This window comes from Tamandua tetradactyla, chromosome 17 (genome assembly GCF_023851605.1).
Source record: "Tamandua tetradactyla isolate mTamTet1 chromosome 17, mTamTet1.pri, whole genome shotgun sequence".
Lineage (NCBI taxonomy): Eukaryota > Metazoa > Chordata > Mammalia > Pilosa > Myrmecophagidae > Tamandua > Tamandua tetradactyla.
The window spans coordinates 32,532,335-32,540,260 of NC_135343.1; positions in this window are offsets into that span (position 1 = coordinate 32,532,335).

Sequence of the window (7,926 nt, forward strand, 5' to 3'; positions counted from 1 at the left end):
TTTGGCAGAAGTCCATCTGTAGGGCTTCATCCCTAAAATTCATTCCTTCTTTCTTCTATGGAAATGATGCCTGAGTTGAATTTTGTTATCTCCTTCCCCGGACCCTTCTATGAACCAGATAAACGGTCGCCATGCCACAATGGCACAGGTGGCATCATAAAGGAAAAAGAGTACCAGACCAAGGGTTGGGAGACCCTATTCCATTAGCAGCTTGTCATCTACCACGGGACCTGGAGCAAGTCACTTCACCTCTCTGAACCATACTGAGCTAATAATCTATGAAACAAGAGCATTGGTCTGGCTGACCTGACTATTCCTTTCAGCCCTAACAACTTGATCCTACAATATCATTAAGACTACCCTAAAGCCCAAAACAGTGAACTTTATAGGACCATCTATTATTTATCAAAGGTGGATGTGTGAGCCAGAACTGCAGTTCTCAAGCTGTATTGGGATGAAATCGTGGGTTCTTACTAGGTGTGACATGTTTTAGCACAGGCAATTTGTTGTTCATAACAATTTATGATTTGAAAATAATTTGGTTGCATTAATTGGGAAGGGACTCAAGATTTTTTCCCCATGATAAGGTCACTGTCACACAACATGCTCTTGAGAAGGGAAGAGCAGAGAACAAAGAGAGAATACATGTGATGAGAGGGGTATAAACTCTCAGATGAGTGCCTTAGATCTGTACGCTGTGGCTTCCCAAGTGCTATAAAAGGACGCTACTCAGGGGGTGCCAGGGAGGGCCAGCAGTAGAATCCTCACCTGCCACGTGGGAGACGCAGGTTTGATTCCCGGCACATGCACTTCCCCCCACGCCCTCAAAAAGTTTTTCAACAAATGGTGCTGCAATAATGGGAAAAGAATGAAATGTGACCCCCACCATACAGCATGCAAAAACAAAAAAAGGGATGCTACTGTTCCCCCACCAGCCTCTCCTGCCTTCCCCAGGAGTTAAACAGACCCACCTGCATCCACCTGAGAGATGAGCCTGAAACTAAAATGCACCTTCTCCAGAAAACAGAAGAGGAGGCTCTGGTCAGTGGGTACTCAGTCTGAGGCCCCCCCACACCATCTCTTAGCAGCTACTGGTTGACGAATCTGGGCATGCCTGTGGGAGAGCCTCGCCCTGCATCGAGGTCCCACAGCTACCCTGCAGAGAAGGCCGCTGTGGCCACGGGCCCAAGGGAAAGTCAGTTGTGGGTGGGCCGAGTGGAGGAGAAGGGAAAGGAGATTCCCTGCCCAGTGGACTGGGACGGTAGAGATTTGCACGCCTTCCTGCTGGGTCCTCACCCCGCTAAGTCCTGGGCTGCGGCCGGGCTGGGCAGCGGCCGGGCTGGGCGGCCTGGTGCCCCCTACCCCCCCCACCCCCCCACCCCGTCCCTGGGCTCTGCCCCCACCGTCTCCCGCATCCGGGAGAAGTGGCCACATTCAAATTCGAACCCCCGTGGGGCGCCCACATTCACTCCGAGGGAACAAGAGAACCCCCTCTGCCTTATGGGGGAGTGGAGTCGTCTGAATAAAGCCACCTTTGTGCTTGGTGTGTTTGTGAGGGGGCTCCCACCCTGGCTTTGAACTGTGCAGGGTGCGCCGAGGGGGACACGGGGCTCATTTTAATTCCCGTGTCAACAAACTATTCCTGAGGGGTCCTACCTCTGGTGAACAGTCCCCTCCAAGCCAGGGAGTTTCAGCGGTGTTTTATCTCTAGCTGAGAATACAATATAGAACCAACTAAAAAAGAGCTTTTTTAACAGCCAAAAGTTAAAAAAAAAAAAAAAAAAGCCTTGAGTGTAGGATGGCATAGACGGATTCAAACACTACAAAATTACCACCAGGGCCGTGTTCCCAAAGGAAACTCAGTTTATGAGGAAGAAAATTCGGTCAATCCCAAAACAACCATAAACAGATCTATACCCGGTCTGTGTGTGTGTGTGTGTGTGTGTGTGTGTGTGGTGGTGAGGGGCTGGGGGTGGCTGGGGACCAACAGCAAGATGTCCTGTTCAGGCACTGCCTCCCTCACTCGAGGCCCAGCTTTGCTTAAAGGATTCACAAAACCTGAGATTCTGGAAGGACCGTGTCTGTCCGGCCCCAGGAAGATCCCCCACCATCAGCGGCATGGTTTTCCCAACTCTCAAGAGATCAGCAGCTGGGGGAGCTCAGGAAGTTTCCTGAGCATGTCCGAAGGAACTTCTATTAGAGAAAGAATAACTGGAGATTGGTCAAAGATTGGGAGGAACTTGAGGCAACTGCAAGGGAAAGTTAGGTCGGTCCCAGAGGTGCAGTGAAGTACGGTTAAGGAAACAGAACCGTACTAAGAGGAGCGAGAGGTCCGCGCTTCCTCAGCGCTGCCAGGAGCCCCCTCTGCGGCATGGGCAGACCCCAGGCTCTGCCTGGCCCAACCCTCTCACCTCTTTCAGTCTGGGGAGAATAATCGCTGCCCAGCCCACCTTGCAGATCGTGAAGACCTCCACTCTCCCAACTCCGTGGGATGTGCCTGGAACACAGATAGGAGGAGGGGAGGGTCCCATCTATCGTTCCATTACAGCCAATGGGCAGGCTACCCCACAGAGTACAATGGAGTGTGACAAGTACCACGCTCAAAGCATGTACAAGGAAAAACGCAAGGCAAAGAGACGTGTGTGTGAGGAACACAGGCCTGTGGAGGCGAGTGGGTTTCATCTCAAGGAGACTGGCTGTGGGTGAACAGGGAAGAGCATTACAGCCAGACAGAAAAGCATCTGCTGAGGCACAAGCAGAGTGCCTGCAAAAACACTCTGGAGGATACAATTCAACACCCCATTTTTCCAGCAGTGCCCCTCAGTCCTACAGTACTTCATAGCCTCAAAGGACTCTAAAAGATGTTTTCCAGGTCGGCCTTCAAAATTGTGTGAAATAAGTGGTTCCCCGTTTCACAGAAAAGGGAAGCGAATTTATCAGAACCTCAGCATTCATTGAGCACCAACTACGTGCGAGGCAGACTAACATAGTGATTAACAACCAGAGTCAGGCTGCCTTTGTTTGATCCTGGCTCCCTCGCCTACTTCTGTGTGACCGAGTCAAGCTGCAGACCTCTCAGAGCTCTAGGGTTGGCACTGGGAGAGTGACAACAATCTCCTGACCTCATAGGGCTATTTTGAGAATTAAATGAGGTAATACACAGAAAGTGCTTAGCCTGGTGTCAAACACATAGTAAACACTTGGTTCTTAAGGCACTCCAAATGAAGTATAAGACGTCCTGGCTGTGTAATCTTGGACAATCTTGGGTGATTTTATTATCTCGGTCTTTCTGAACTTCAATTCCCCTGTTTGTAAAACAGCTCATTTGGATGAGGCCAACCCTCGATGTTCCTTCAGCTCTTACACTCTGTGATTCTAAGCATGTCAAAGCCTCTTAGAAAGCAGCTCAACATTTTACCCTTCAACACACTTTCTGGGCACCCTCAACCTGCCAAGCAACTCCCAGAGGTCAGGTCAGGTGAAAGCTACCTACTGAGATCACCGTGTGAGTTATACAATGAGCCAGTGCTGGCCCCCAGCTTCCCTGTTCTCCGAGCACATGGGCCCTGGAGCAGCAGAATTAGCATCAGCTGTATGCTTACTGGGCCTGCATACCAGTGGGCCCCCCTCACCTACTGAGTCAGAAACCCTGGGGGTGGAGCTCAGCCACCTGTGTGCTAACACACCCTCTAGGTGATTTGGACGCAGGCTGAAGTTTAAGACCTACTGTTCTAGGTTAACAGTGAAAGTCTTTGTGGTTAGCCCACTCAGCATCTCTCACCTCAAATCATAAAACCCATGGCCGAGACTGCACGAGGAGTCTTCCTCCAGCTCCCCCTGTGCTCTGTTTGCTTGCCCTTTGGTCTCCAGAGTGAAGAGTTGCAATCAGTTGGAGGCTGTGGCCAGGCCTAACTGGAGAGAGAGTGACCTTTCTGCATTCCCACCCTCCTTCTCTCCCCCAGATGGTTCTCCCAGCCAGACAGAGCCCTGTCCAGAGAGCGTTAGCCGGCAGCCCCACAGGAAGGGTCTGAAAACCAGATGAATTGCTGCCAGAGATCAGAGGAAATGTGAGGCCGCCCTGGGGGAGCTAAGTGTCTGTGATTTGCTAATGGGAGGTTCCCCCGCCCCCACCTTCAGGCGCTTGGTGTCTCCCAACCTCACCCCGCAAGGGTGCAGGGTCTTTGTCGGCCTAACGCCTGCCCCCCATCCCCGGGCTATTGAGGAAGGTGGTGCCAGCATCCTTCATTTCTTCCTCAGCTGTCCCCGTGGGTGTGATTAGGCAGAGTAAAGCAGAAGCAGTTTTTTGTTTGTTTGCTTGCTTTGAGATTGAGCAGGGCATAGTTTTTCTAACTTTGGAGACTGTTTCCTACATGTGGATAAATTGCCAACAGGCTGCAAGTCCTGTAAGGAATGTGGAACCATTACGAGAATCCCAGACGCAGAAACATCCTGTGTGGGGCGGCGGCACTGCGGGAGTAATGAATGTGCTTTCGAGACCTTCAAAGAGGAATCCTCTTCCTCCATCCCCGCTCTCAATCTCTCCTGCTAAGTTACGGCTCCTGGCGGCCCACAGCCTTCACTGGCAGCCAGCGAGCTACTTTCACATTATCTTTCCGAGCAGAAGGCAGGAGCCTGGGCTGAGGGTCCACATAGTGATCTCAGGTTCTTTCACGACAAGGCCAGGACCATCTCCTGCCCTCCCAGGACAGCCCGACTGCCAGGCACTTCTAAACCCAGCTCCACGGAAACCCCGCGCACCCAGCCACTCTTACCTGGCCCGACTCGTTGGTGCCCCTCACCCCCAGTTCAAGGGAGAAGAGAACAAGTAGGAAGGATGACAGAAGACAGACGGCCGTGATGACAGTGCGGTAGTAAATGTCATAGAGGGAACACCCGGGTGCTGGGGCACGGGCAATGAAGCAGGTGCTGAACCTGGTTAAACGGCGTGGCCCTCAGGTTTTCTTTCTGAAAAGTTGATGAGCGTATCTTTGAATTTAGAGGTAGAATCATCATTAATACAGAGAAGCGGTCAACGCAAGAGTCTTCCACCACCTGTCGGAAGCTCCCCTTTAACATTGTCAGCTCCGCTTTGTGCCCTGGACAGCCGTCTTAAGAGCTCACCGCAACCTCTGGGGACAAGGACTTTAGACCTGAGATGAACTCATCAGCTCAGGCCATTAATAACCCATTCCTCCGGCCAAACAGGCAGGTAAAGCCACTTCCCTTTGGCCTCCCATCTGATCTCATCCTAATTTCCTTAAAATGTTTGAAGGCACTTGAACCAAAAATAAGATGACCACCCAGCCATGTCCCACAGCAAGGACAGACAATAAAGGGGCGGAATTGTCGTTGACTGACATTACGACCCAAATGTGAGCTACTTATTGCTGTTAAGAGTTCTTGAACGTGGAAGGGTGGGTGGCTATGCAGCTCTGAAAATATATCTCAGCCTCATGGCACAATACTGTCACCTTGGTGTCTTACTTTTTCAAAAGAAAAATTGTCTTTGAGTTTCTCTTCCCTACTTTCCTCTTTTTTTCCTTTCTCCTTTCCTCCATTTGACTGTCCCTTCCCCTTCTTATAATCTTCCTTCTCTTTTTCTCTTATTTTTTACTAAAGAAATATATGACTTTTGTTAGGAAGAGTGACGACACACAGATTCAAGCGGCTGAACTTTTATGCGTTCCTTTCTCCTAAAAAAAAATTCCTGAGAGAGAAGAGCTAATAAAGTCCCGTATCTTTGATGATAGTGATGCAGCAGTACAAACAAATTATAGTGTTCAGAAAGTTTGAGAGACTGAAAAGAAATGCACAACGTGTAACACCAAATTTGCCTGTCAAGGTTTTTTTTTTATTATTATTACTGCTTGTTTCGTTTTAGTTTATTCTCAAAGCTGATGTTTGCGGCGATTTGCTTCCCTATAGGAAATTCCAGATCCAAGAATACTGATTTACGGCTTCAATCATCACCTGACAAATACAGCCCTTGCTAAGTGAGAGCTGATCCATAACAGGTATTTCAAATTTTCATAAGTCACAACATATCACCCCTAAAGTGAAGAGTTTCATTCACGAGAAACAATTTTCTGAAATCAGCAAATACTTTTTTATAAGGTAAGAAAAAGTAAAGACTAAAAGGGGGGGGGGGGGGGAACCAACCTACCACTCCTGTAAAGACAGTTTCATATCTGAATGTAAGAATCTCTATGCTGAAATATGGTGAGCTCTGAGGTTTTCATTATTTTTATTAGACCTCTCTTTCACACTCTGGGTTTAACCCTTACCTTCCCCCGCCCAGGTAGCTTTCTAGGAACTGATACTGAAGGATTGGCAGCTTTAATAGTGTACCTGGTGGCAACCGTAAGTCTTCCAGCTTATGCCAATAGCTCTCCGCTGCCTATTGTTACAAAACATTGTGTCTGAGCCACTCTGATATCCTTCTTCAGGTTTTCATGGAACAAAAGGTCATTTCAGCATTGAATTATTGCCTCAGATTTATTGTGTATGTGCCCCTCCCCCCCAAAAAAATAACCACTACTGATGCTGCCAAAACTGTTAATCCCTGCTCTGATGTACAAGTACAAAGATTAGAAATATCACTCTTTCAGTAAAAGTTCTTTCTTCTCTAGAATTCTTTCCATCACTGTTTTTTTTTAATTAAAAAAGCATCATTTTTAAACCCTCCAAAATATTCAGTTGTACCTAGAAAATCTATGCAGTTACCAGTGAAACCAAAATTTCTAGATAATTTATATTTTAATAAAAAAGAAGAGACTAAAAATTTGAACGTTAAAAAACTTGCTTCAAAGATACCCCCAAGTAACTCATTTTGAAAATATTTAACATATTTATGTAAGAAAGAATTTTTCCTCTTTAAAATAGACTTATTCTGTAAAATTGAAGACTTATAGCATGGATAAGTTATAAGACTTATAAGATGCTTCATTAATTTTACAAAAACTCAAATATCAAAGTTGAGAAATTTCAAACTAGGGCTTTGGCTTCCAATTTGTTTAGAAGAGTGAATATTTCTTCAAATGGGGAGTTATGAAAAGCCTAATATGCAAAATAAGAAAGCATGGAGTGCTTCTGTACCCTCGGATTAGTTTGGGGTGGGGGAGAAAAATCACTGTTACATATCGTATGTTAAAGAGCAGCACCTGATGGTAGAATCAGGTATTGCAGTCTAGCTCTCTTAGGCATTGGAAATATGCCTGGCAAAAGAAGCCTAAGAAGCACTTCCTGGAAGATGGCGGCTTAGTAAGACGCGCGGATCTTAGTTTCTTCTCCAGGACACCTACTAGGGGAGTAGAAACGATACAGAAAGCGCCCAAAGCCACAACAGAGATAAAAAAGACAGCGTACCCCCTCCTGGAACGGCTGGCTGGCTGAGAGAAGCAGCTCGGGTGAGATCGCCGAGGCGCGCGGGCCTTACCGGGCGGGGTGGCAAGCGGCCGGAGTTACTCCCTTCCCCCTTCCCGGGCCGGCTGGGAGAATTGGAGAGGTGGTCCCCTGAAACCAAGGCGACTGGCGCCCACACCACGCGCAGCCCCCGGACCAACTGAGAGAATTGGATCGGAAACCCCCAGGCCACGGAGAACGGTGACCCCGTGACTGCCGGGGAACGTGCACTCTCTCGGGTGGGCCGCTGCCGCTGGCGCCCTCCCGCCATGCTTGTTGCCCAGGGCCGACTAGGAAATTCGGACGGGCTCTTTCCCTGGCTGCGGCGACCAGCAACCCTCCCTGCGTTCGGACCCCGGGCCGGCTCAAGTCGCTTCGGCTAGCGAACCCCCAGGATGGCGAGAGTTTTCCAAAGTTTAAGGTCCCACAGCACCTTTTACTGGTGGGACCCGCAGACAAACGTGTGCCACGAGCGCCACCTACTGGGCAGGATAAGAAAAACAGAACCCAGAGATTTCACAGAAA